The 11699-nt window shown below is 35.3% G+C and overlaps 1 long non-coding RNA gene across 1 annotated transcript; it reads right to left on the bottom strand.

Moving 5' to 3' along the window:
* Positions 1–2767: 2767 nt before the first annotated feature.
* Positions 2768–4043, bottom strand: LOC110923129. Its single transcript, XR_002583760.2, has 2 exons — positions 3230–4043; positions 2768–3130 (listed from the first exon to the last, which is right to left on the bottom strand). It is a non-coding gene; the product is annotated as an uncharacterized LOC110923129 (long non-coding RNA).
* Between the last annotated feature and the right edge of the window lie 7656 nt (positions 4044–11699).

Raw genomic sequence — 11699 nt, 5'->3', positions numbered from 1 at the left:
AAGGCCTTGCTAATAGAATGAAGACTGTTTTGAGTTCGTTGATTCATGAGACTCAAACGGCATTTGTTGCGGGTAGATATATTCTTGACGGTCCTTTGATTGTTAGTGAGGTTTTGGCGTGGGCGAGACAAAGTGGGAAACGGTTTTTTATGTTTAAAATTGATTTTGAGAAGGCCTATGATAATGTGAATTGGGGGTTCTTGTTGATGGTTATGCGGCAAATGAATTTCCCAGAGATGTGGTGTAATTGGATTTCAGGAGTTTTATCCTCGGCTAGGTCTTATGTTTTAGTTAATGGAGTTCCTACTTTTGAATTTTCATGTGGTAAAGGTATGAGGCAAGGCGACCCTATATCTCCTTTTTTATTCATTATTGCTATGGAAGCACTTTCCGGTCTTCTTAAAAAATCGTGTTTGGATGGGGACTTTAAAGGGGTGAATCTTCCCAATGATGGACCGTGTATATCTCCTCTTTTGTATGCGGATGACGCCATGATTATGGGGGAGTGGTCGGACTCTAATTTTAAAATTCTCAAGCGCATTTTACGTATTTTTCATTTGTGCTCGGGGTTAAAAATTAACATTAAAAAGTCTACATTGTATGGTGTTGGTTTGAATGGTGAAGAGGTTTCGGTGCAAGCCGAAGTGTTGGGATGTACTTCGGGGGACATGCCTTTTAAGTATATTGGGATTCAGGTTGGAGCTAATATGGGGAGAATAAACAATTGGGATCCGATAGCGGAGGTATTCAATAAAAGACTATCTAAATGGAAGTCTAGGACGCTTTCTATGGGAGGGAGAGTGGTGTTGATTAAATCGGTCCTGGAGAGTCTCCCATCGTATTATATTTCTCCTTATTCAAGGCCCCAATCGCGGTCATTACTAAACTCGAGAAGATGGTTCGTAAGTTTTTATGGGGCGGAAATGCGGACCAAAATAAAATACATTGGGTTGGGTGGGACACTGTGACGCGTCCTATTAAATTTGGGGGTCTCGGATTGATCAAGTTAGTAGTTAGTAATAATTCTTTGCTACTTAAGTGGTTTTGGCGTTATCGTACGGAGGGTCAAGCGTTGTGGAGAAAAGTGATATAAGCCATCCATGGCTCGAAAAGGAGATGGCTCTCTGTTCCTCACAATAAGAATGTGCTTGGGGTTTGGGGAAAGATTGTTAATTGTGGGAATCGGCTTATTGTCAACGGGTCGTCATTCTCTAGTTTGCTTCAAGGGCGTGTGGGTAATGGAAAGAAGATTAGATTCTGGATCGATCCTTGGATAAGTCGGGTTCCGCTAAAGACTATGTTTCCGGCTTTGTTCCGTCTTGAAAGAAACAAGTGGTGTGTCGTGGCGGACAGAGTAAATGTTGATGGGAGAACGGGTATTATGGCTTGGGATTGGAAGACATATCCAGCTTCGACTCAAGAGTCTTTGGAGTTAATAGAGTGCGTTCGGCTAGCTGCTGCAACGGAGCTTCAAACGTTTCCAGATTCGTGGGAATGGAACAACAATTCGCTGCAGTATGTGTCAGTCCAGGATGCGAAAAAATGGGTTTCTGATGCAAGTCTATCGGAGCTGAATGCTGAGGACAATTGGGTGAAATGGCTTCCGGCAAAATGTAACCTTTTCTTATGGAGAGCTGGATTAAATCGATTGCCTACGGTAGATGCTCTTCGAAGACAAAACATACACGTTGATACTGCAGGTTGTGTTTTATGTGTAGGTTCGGAAGAGACGATTGATCACATTGTTGTCGAGTGTTTGTACTCAAATGGTGTTTGGTGTGGTATCGCTAGGTGGTGCCGTATTCCGCCAATTTTTCTTTTTTCGGTTCATGACATCCATGTGATTGCGGAGCATTCGGGGTGCTCGCAGCCTAAGAAAGAAGTCATTCGTGGTATTTTGGTGATTACGTTATGGCGCATTTGGAAGGCTAGAAACGAGAAAGTGTTTAGGGAGACGAATGTGTCCATCGTTCAAGTGATTGCGGATGTGAAGGCCCTTAGTTTTCTTTGGTTTAATAGTAGACGCAAGGGTCTTGAGGTGTCATGGGAGGGTTGGCGTTCTTTTGATTTTAATGTAATGTAATTATTTGTAGCTTGTGGCTTTCTCCGTCTTGGAGATAGGCCGTTGTGTTTTTATGAAAGTTGCTTAAAAAAAAAAAAAAAAAAAAAAAAAAACACACCTCAACTGAAATACCTTTTTCTGATGGAAGAAGAAAACTTAACTTTGACATTCCAAACAAACCTCATTTAGGAATTTCAAAAAAATAAAAAAGTTGGGTACATAATTAAGATAACAGTCCCTATAATGAATCTATCTTGATTGTTTGATTAAATACATTTAAGAAGTTGTAAAAATTTATATAACAAACTGGGTGACTTCCAACTTGACCTGTTCAAACATTTAAATAACAAACTGGGGGACCTCCAACTTGACTTGTTTCACTTCTAGGTATGATTTTAAGTTTTATATTTATTCATTGTAGAACTCAAATCGACCATGGCTCAAAATCAACATCTCTAGTACACACTTAAGTATATGTAGAAGTACAACTACTATATGGAAAATCATCTTGATGATTTTATTGATTTGAAAACAGTGGAGTAATTTACATGAGATTTACGACTGGTGTAAAGCATGAAGACACTGTACTTTTTTTTACTTTGATACGGCTACTACATACACACGAAAAATAAAATAAGAAAATTAATTGACACCTATTTTAAAATATTAATATGCCGAAAATTAACGTGCCTTGATGTCATAGAATTTGAGATAGAAATGCGACTTAGGATGGACAATTTGGTCTCAAGAATTTATGCAATTGCAGCACTCAACTTTTTGTTTACATCAACATTAAGCCCCCTGATTGACACTAATTTCCCATAGGCTGCTAGGTGTTCGGTACCACCAAAATAAATTGGTATAGAACCCTTCAACATAGTCATCACATACTACGCAATACAAAACCATAGTTAATAGGCGAACCTTGGGAGCAATCAACATTGGTACCGTCACAACCATCGATCACCACCACCGCTTTCATCAGCAGTCAGCGTTACCTCTAAGATCAGACCTGCAAGACGAAAAAGGTTGACCGGATATCAACCGGAACCTTAATTTGGCCGAAACCTGAACAAACATCTTCGTTAACACCAGATATAGCCGAAAATGCAGTTGCATGAAATCGATTTACTGATTTCATAACCAAATCGGAAGTGCTAGACTTACCGGCAGTCGACACCTCTGTTCTTCTTACACAACCACCACCGCCGGATGTGTGCTACCATAAGCTTCCTTGTCCTCTGTTTAGTGGATCCCAACCGTGCACTCGATGAAAATCGTTATCGCCAACAACAATCAATCAATCAAAACCCAAACAACAACAAAAAGAAACCATCAACAGTTTCACTTAATTAAAACCCCAAATCGCACCTTCATATAGAGACATGGGCGCCGGAACCCTAAGCGTCGCCGTGAACCACTTTGAGTCTTCTAGACACCTAATCACTACTAGAAAGCTTGCCCTCACCGGTGGTTGAGTGACACACCACCGTCTCTCTGTCGACGGAACCCGATCTACGCTTCGTCTCCCAAAACTCCGATTTGGCGTTGATTTGCGACGTTGTTGGAGGGGTTTTTCAAGCGGCAACGTTGGTTTAGTGAGAGTTGTGGGGCTGATTCTTTAAGCAGAGATGGTATATGAAAGGTAGTGGGACAAAAGTTTTTTTTTTAAACACACCCAAAGCACATGGTACAACCCATCAAAGCCAAATGTAGTTGCTAATGGTCTGGCTGGAGAAGAAAACGGTGTAACCGGAGAGGACGATGGTCTGAACCGTTCTGTTTAGGTTCGACTTAGGGTTTCAAGTTGGCCCCGAACATCACCGTGGTGGCACCACCGTCGCAGAACCACTGCGATTCTCAATCTTGCCTCTCGGCCTAGCTTCTTTGTGTTGACAGAGAGAATAGATGAGTTTTTGGAGGAAGAAGAGATGATGTGGTGTTTTGGGGAAGGAGATTTGGCACGTCTGTAGCTGAATCATTTTTTTTGGAAAACACGCAAAGCCAAATGTACAACTGATTATGCACAAAAAAGCTGCAAAGTTATATATGGAATAATACATTTTCATATTTTTCTTAACGTTAATTTTTTTTGTATCACGGGTTGGGATAAGCTTGGTGTCAACCGGTATCAAAAATATCGGTACGGTCTTATCCGGTATCTGTACATGAAGGTAAAAACCGGCACCAGCCTGGTAAAGAAAACGCCAAAAGTGGTACCGAATTGATATTGTAAATCTTTTAGTTCGGGAAGTTTGGTACTGCTACGCGGTACCATTTGCTCATCCTTGGTCACGGGTAACGTACGAATAACGGTATCATACAACTTTTTTTGTTAATTTTCTTCAACTTTTTATGATTTTTTTTCAATGGTAGGGATGAGCTCGGCGCCAACCGATACCGAATCGGTACTGGTACCGAAAATAAAAGTTACGTTACCAATAATATGATGGTAAAAATAGTAGCAAACCGGTACCAAGAATGCCAAAAGTCGGTACCGAATTGGTACTTAAGATCTTTTGGTTCAGGAAATTCGGTGCCGGTACCCAGTACCATTTGCTCATCTCTGACCACGGGTTTCATACGAACAACATTGTTACCATACAACTTTTTTGGTTGATTTTCTTTCGGTTTTCTTTTCGTGTTTTTTTCTACATTTTCTTTTTATTCTTATGAGTGGTTCGGTTCGCAACGCGTTCGTAGTAATTTCAAAACACATGTAAACACGTATACTTTAACAAAAAAAAGTTTGCCGTGAATTTGTTTAAACCTAGTTTTATTATATTATTATGTGATGATTTAAAACGTCAAAATATAACAAATCAAGAAAACGAAAACATACTAAATCAACACCATAAAGTCAAAAATATATCTAAAGATACTAAATTGGTATTCTGTGGAGCCAACAGCTACAGCAGTACATCAGAACAAAACTTTTAAAGGCCAGCCAACTTTGGCCCAATCCCATCTTCTCACACACAACCACTTGAAACAGAATCAAAACTTGATCCACAATAAACAAAAAGATCAAAACATCTTACAACTCATCAAATCAGAGATCACACTGTTATCGATGAGCAGTTACCAGCGTCTCTATAAACCTCAATCCATCAAACCTCGGAGCAAACTTCTCCGAACAACAGTTTGTCTTCTCCGACGATGAATCATCAATTCGTTTGCTCGACACTCCATGATCCTACACCGAAATAAAAAAAAAAGAATAAAGAACCACAATCGAATTAATTAGTTGAAATTTGAAAACCAGGTACATATTAAAAAAGAATCGTGGTTGTGTTTTAAATCCTACCAGTATTTTAGAAGTATGTTAGTTTGCTGTTAAAAAAAGTAACGGTATAGTATGTGTGTTTTAAATCCTACATATTGCAGACATAGTAGTATTTTAGAAGTACGTTAGTTTGCCGTTAAAAATAGTTACTGTATAGTATGTTACTTGAATTTGAGAAGTTATTAACTTACCTGGTGAGAGTTTTGGCTTTTGAAATTGGATCCAGTGATAGTAGTTGTAGCAGAAGCAGAAGCAGCAGCTATGGAAGCTGCAAAGAGCCCTGGTTTCTTCATGATGAGAATATGATTTTAGGGGGGAAGTTATTTTGAGGAGAATAATTTTGAGATGAATAAATGGTGTTGAAAATGGAACAGGGGCAGCTGATATTTATACGGAGGAATAAAATAATGCTGTTTTTATTATATTTTTTACGCGGCAAAAAAAGGTCCCCCATTGACTATTTGTAGGTCCATCTTGGCGAATACAAGTTCTATAATGGGATGTGATTTGTCAAGACCAAATTAAATTCCACACCCCACCTAAATAAATAAAATATTAATAATACAAAAATAAATGTTATTATGACCTAAATAAAAAAATAGATATTGGATTTAAATAACCACAACTTTCACTAATTTGTCGATAACACTTCCTAATTAACTGAACCCTAACCCAGTTAGTTTTTACTGATCTGGCCATTTTTGCTGACGTGGCATATAACATGGCAGCTGAGGTGACATTTTTGATGACGTGGTAGCTGACATGGCATGTTTTATGATATGACAGCTGATGTGGCAGGTGACATGACATTTTTTGTGACGTGACAGCTAACATTAGCTAAATGTGTTAGGATTCTGTTAGTTAAAGAGTGTTATCGGCCAATAAGTTGAAAGTTGAGAGTGCTGGTGTACAGGTCAAAAGTTGGGAGTGTTATCCGCTAATTGATGAAAGTCTGGTTTATTTAAATCCAACATCCTAAAAAAACAATAGGTGCTCATGTACAAGTAAAACTGAAAGAAACACATCAAAACAGTCAGTTTAAGATACACGTAGTTTGATTTATAGAATTATCAGTTTAAGGGTTTAACGATCTAATCTAGTTTAAAATTTGAAGTTTGTTGTGTAAACAAAACTAGCCGTATAAAACAACTATTCTTGAAATATATGTATATTATAATTATTAATAATTAATAATTCTTAACATTTCCAAAATGTCAACAAACTAATGTTTTGAAAAAGAAATTAAAAAAATTGTTTCAAAGCGTCAAAACGAACCGCTAAACTGATAAAACTTGTTTTTCTCGCCGACCCACGCCAACCAAGCAAGTTTAGTTTACCATTCTCTAGAACTTTAGTTAGTGGTTCAAGCAAAATTTTCTGTCAAAACCAATTAAACTTCAGTATTACACCTCTAATTAAAACTAGAAATATTAATGTCAACCATTTATTAGTATTTTTAAAGTTTTTTGGAATCCCTGATAGTTTATCATTTCAGAAATAATATGTATTTGATGTATAAATTCTAAATGTGGTTCATATTGTTTTATTAATATATTTATTAAATATATTTGATTATTAAATAATGAAATATAAACTTACACGTCAAAATTAAATACTAGTATCATAATAACATCAAGGAGTAGTAATAGTATCGTCTGCATTCTCAATTTAAAGTTATTAAGGGCACAATTTAGAATATCTTAAAGAGCTTTTATAAACTTGTCAAATTTGCAGATCCATTCCGACGACTATTTCCTACATTTTGTGCTGTATTTTATATCTTATTTTAAAGGCTTTTAGTTGACTTTTAATAGACGCACTAACTATCTAGTCAATAACTTTTATTTTAATGGTCCAGTAGCATGTTGGTTGAGGTAACCAACTAAAATTTGGTATACTGGTTAAACTTATCATGATACTCCAATCATTTATCTGTGTTATTTATTTTCTTATTTTTTATATATGCATTACGTATAGATTTTGTTTGCCACTTAGGATTTGATTTTGGCCTATTTACCTTTCAATTTTTGAAAAGTAATTTACTATAGTATTTACGGGAAAAAAAACTTAGTTGTTAAAAAAATACAGTTTTTGTTTACTATTTTCATGTTTTAAAAATTTTAACACAAACTAAGAATTTAAAATAAATTGAAGAGTTAAATGTCATTTTAGTCTCTGTGGTTTGGATCATTTTGCTAGTTTAGTTCAAATGTTTCATTTTTCACCTGTGGGTCCAAAAAGATTTCACCGTTGTCATTATACTCCACTGAGTTAACTTCATCTATTTTTTCTGTTAACGAGAAGGCCAATTCGATCATTTTATATGGGCGAATTGTCTTTCTAGTTAACAGAATTACATATAAAATGACCAAATTGGCCTTTTCGTTAACAGAAAATAGATGAAGTTAACCCAGTGGACTAAAATGACAACGGTGAAACGTTGTTTGACTCACAGGTGAAAAATAAAACCTTTAGACTAAACTGTTAAAATGACCCAAAACACAGGGACTAAAATGACATTTAACTCTAAATTAAAATACCGGTTTAAAACATCAAACCAAACGGTCTAGTTTATCCAGCCAGTTTGGTTTGTGTTTTGTTCGAAACCAAGTCGGTTTGACCAATATGATTAATTGTACTAGTTTCTTTTTCTAGAATCAACCTTGGAGATATTATGATTTCATGATGCAATGAGAGGAATGGGGCATATAAGTTGCAACTATGATAACCAGGCACTTAAAATGTGGCCTGAATGGTTTGAGTTGGCACATTGAGCAAAGATACCTGTGGTAGACTTGGGTGGAGACAATGAGTCCACGTTTCATTTTATAATTTCCACCTATTCAAATGGCCCAAAACAACACAAGTAAAGAAAGAAAGGTGTCGATGGTGCACCAACTTTTTACTTTCCGTTTCTATCACGTTTTTATGTCGTTGTGATCCAATTAAACTTTTTGCTAATATTAGTCGTAAATGTCGAAACCAAACCCAGGGGACATTTAATTTAACTACTGAGTATATAAACGACAAATACCAAAGAGCATGTACTCCAGTGATATTAAGGTATTGAGATGGTCTCTTTCAACTTGTGTGGATTCAAGTTTATTTACGAATAAATGGTGTAATTGAAAAGTAGATTTAGAGGAGTATGTGAGTTTGTCGTAAAAAAGAAGCAAATTTTGTATTGATCCAGCTAGTAATTTTTTATATCAAGGAGTAAAAATAGTTTTTCTTTTTATGATTTTAAGTTTTTTCATTTAAACATTTTTTTGTTGTTCATTGATAGTTATGATATAACTTGAATGGTAATAGACTAATAACATAGTCTTACTTTTACATCACCAATAATAATAAAATCGGAACGAAAGTTAGCCCTTTTTCCCGCTAACTTACAACTGGCTGGTTTTTTTATAAATCGGAATGTTTTAAATTGTTTTGACATTGAAATGACATAAATAAAAGTTAAGGGCAAATAGACCTACGTTTTCATTAGAGTGGGACTCCTCATCAGTGGCGGACCTATTATTATTATTATTATTATTATTATTATTATTATTATTATTATTATTATTATTATTATTATTATTATATAACTGAAATTCCGTAAACATAACTAAAAACCATCAATTATGGTCCTATATAGAGTGGTTGTTGTTGTTGTAACATTCGCCAAAATCGGATCTCCAAAACCCGATTCAGATTCTAAAACCGGACTCGTTTTGAACTAGATAAAAATAAGGATTTTAATAAATTCTATTATTTTTTGTGTTTAATTATCATCACGTAACGCATTCGATTAAAATCTGAATAATAATGTTATTTTATAAACGATTTCAGTTGGTGTCGTTAGATTTATATAAGAGGAGCATTAACGGGGTTAGTTTGGTTAGTTAATTAAAGTTATAAGTTAGGGGGTTGTTTTGTAAGAATTGAGACTTTAAAATGAATTAAATTAGGTAACCAATTTAGACTCTAAAATGAATTAAATTAATTAACAAAGTTAGTTTGTTAGTTAATTCTATTAAGGAGATAGATTAACTAAGTTAGGATTGTTAGTAATAGCAAGTTATAAATTTAGGGACTGAAGTTGTTATGTGATGAAACTGTCTTAATGAGCTAGAAGGGAAAAAAAGAGAAAACGAGTGTGGGGTTTGATAGGGGGTTTAACAATGTGTATAAAACCTTTGATGGTTGGGTTTGATCTGGGGTTTAACAATGTGTATCATTGTTTTTACACATATAACTATCAAGAAGAACAATGATACCATGAGAGCGTCTTATGATTGCAGGATTAAATGCATTAATGGTCCAAAAAGGATGATTTTGGATGAGTTCAAGTAGCTTAAATTGAGATCGAGCGAGAAATTGGAGAAAACGAGAAAAGAAACAGGATCCTGCGTCCCAAACGTCAATTTTGGCATCTAGGAACGTTTGGCAACAATAAGCGTCGTCAGAGAAGGGGAGGCGACGTTCGGGACATTGGTTTTGGCGTCTAGGGCGCTGGTGGTCAATTTTGTGAGCAAAAATTATGGAAACTACCACTTTGACCAAGTTCATTGGTGTTTTCCTCCTTTCAAAAATATTAGGTTCTTGGACGATTTTAGGTGACTTTCCACCATTGGAGACTCATTCTAAACATCCGATTGAAGATTTCAAACCAAAAATTGAAGATCCCAATATGCAATTCATGAAAATACGAGGCTAATCTACTCGTGATCATCCCCGCATGTACAGTTTATAAGTTTTTAGGGTTTATTTCATGTTTTATATTTTCGAAAACTATTTCATGTAATTATTTGGTTAATTGTGCGAATCTATATTTTGTATTGTTATTGAATCATCTAGTTGAAGGTTTTCTTGCACCATTGACAATTAATAGATAATTGTTATTGACTTATGCGAGGGTTTGATTGATTAACCCAATTCTAAATTGCATACAAACTGTTAAATTCATCTAGTGAAGGTTTTCTTGCACTAATTACATTTTATAGACGATTGTCGGTGTTCTTAAATGGGAGTTGATTGTGAAAAAACCTAATCGACCAATCATGCTTATATAAACTCGAATCCATAGTTATGAGGTTTTACTAATTACTTTACTAAACTTGAAACCCGGGTTGTGATCCTTTTATAACCCATTGTTTACAAATCATAATTTTATTGTTGCTCATTATTTACAATTAAATCAAAATCATTGTTTCATATCTCAATCACTAATCCAATCTTTATAGAATACTAGTAAGTTTCACAAGTTCTTAATTAGTCGGGTTTAACCACCGACCTCAAACTCTTTGTGGTTTTACACTTTATTTGCCCTAACTAGTTAAAGTGAACATAAACGTATATCTCTTTATCTTTGACCATTCCTTCGACACCGATCACCTCCTAGATCCCATTCCCCAAAACTATGGCAATTAAGTCTAGCTTGGGTTACCCAAGATATGGGGATTCTATTTAGTTTTCCCTAAAAATACTAGGATGTGAAATGGGATGGGGTGGTGTTTTTAGGTTATTTCTCTAAATTCATATAGGGATGTGCAATGTTTTCATAGTCGGGCCGGATATTGAACCGGCTAGCTTACCGGTTCACTAGTCCGACCGGTCTGACCAGTCAAACCGGGGAACATGTTAATAATTTTTAAAATACAAACAATATGGAAAACTTAACAATAAAGTCAAAATGTTTAGAATAATTAGAAAAAGGTGATAATCAAATATAAACAATTTTAATAACATTAACAATCAGAAATATTATTATAAAATATTTAATAATAACACGTATAAAATATAAATCAACAAATACTAGTCGTTTACCCGCGCGATGCGGCGGGAGTGGCGATTTACAATAGGATACTCGTTTACCGTTAGTTAATCAGTCGTCTCGTGATATATTGTATAGTACTTAAGTTAGTTTTCTTATTTGTGATATGTTGGCACTGGTTTTTCTGTTAGTTTATCGATTCTTTGGTGATATATTTTTGTTAATTTTTTTAGTTGTTGCTTCGGCGTGATCTATCTACAAGAAGAGTACAAAACAAGGAAGTAGATGTAATTAAAAACACGAATAGTACAAAACAAGCAAGTAGCTGGACAAAACACAAAAAACAAAATACGTGGAGTCTCTTGCATCTCTTCCTGTTTTACCAATACATCCGTTCACTCATGAATTTCTTGTATCTTCTCTTCTACTGTACCAGATTTCGACACATAAAATGGTTAAAATGCATGACACCTGAAGGGTTAAAATGGTTTGTTTGAGGGTTATTTGTTTGACCGGTTTTTAAAAGAAAAGGGAAGAGCAAGCTATAAAGTGTCTCACTATTGAAATGAGTAGGCTATATAAAGGTGAAA

The sequence above is a fragment of the Helianthus annuus genome, chromosome 17 (assembly GCF_002127325.2).
Source record: "Helianthus annuus cultivar XRQ/B chromosome 17, HanXRQr2.0-SUNRISE, whole genome shotgun sequence".
NCBI lineage: Eukaryota > Viridiplantae > Streptophyta > Magnoliopsida > Asterales > Asteraceae > Helianthus > Helianthus annuus.
Note: the sequence above shows the minus strand (reverse complement) of the source record. Positions and strands in the feature narration are given on the sequence as shown.